We start from the raw sequence: 379 nt of genomic DNA on the forward strand, positions 1-379 counted from the left end.
CAAACAAAAACTAACTTGCTAGTTAACCTGCCTTTGATGTTGCTGCACGTATACGGATATGTTCCTTTATGTTTGTGTTTGTTGCAGAGCATAAGTGTGTCTTGTCCATATTATTTTATGTTGTGTGCACAGAGGCGGTACCATGGCCAATGAGGTAAATCTAAGGTATGGTTATTGCTAGTTGAAAACTATTATCCTACAGGAAAGTTTTAAACATTTTGGAGCATTTTGATTGCACCTCATATTTGGCTGCTATTTCTATCAGGTTGAACCACATGTAGAGACTCCCTCTTTGGCTTGAAAAAGTAAGCTTGTTTAGTCCAGCTTGTCATCTATATATATAAAAATGAGAATGTGTGTCTGTTTGTCTGTCTGTCTG

The 379-nt window shown here is 37.2% G+C and overlaps 1 pseudogene; it reads left to right on the forward strand.

Moving 5' to 3' along the window:
• The first annotated feature begins 120 nt into the window (after positions 1-120).
• LOC128251456 (U4 spliceosomal RNA) lies at positions 121-281 on the forward strand (annotated as a pseudogene).
• The last annotated feature ends 98 nt before the right edge of the window (positions 282-379 follow it).

Source organism: Octopus bimaculoides, unplaced genomic scaffold, assembly GCF_001194135.2.
Source record: "Octopus bimaculoides isolate UCB-OBI-ISO-001 unplaced genomic scaffold, ASM119413v2 Scaffold_321943, whole genome shotgun sequence".
Classification (NCBI taxonomy): Eukaryota; Metazoa; Mollusca; class Cephalopoda; order Octopoda; family Octopodidae; genus Octopus; species Octopus bimaculoides.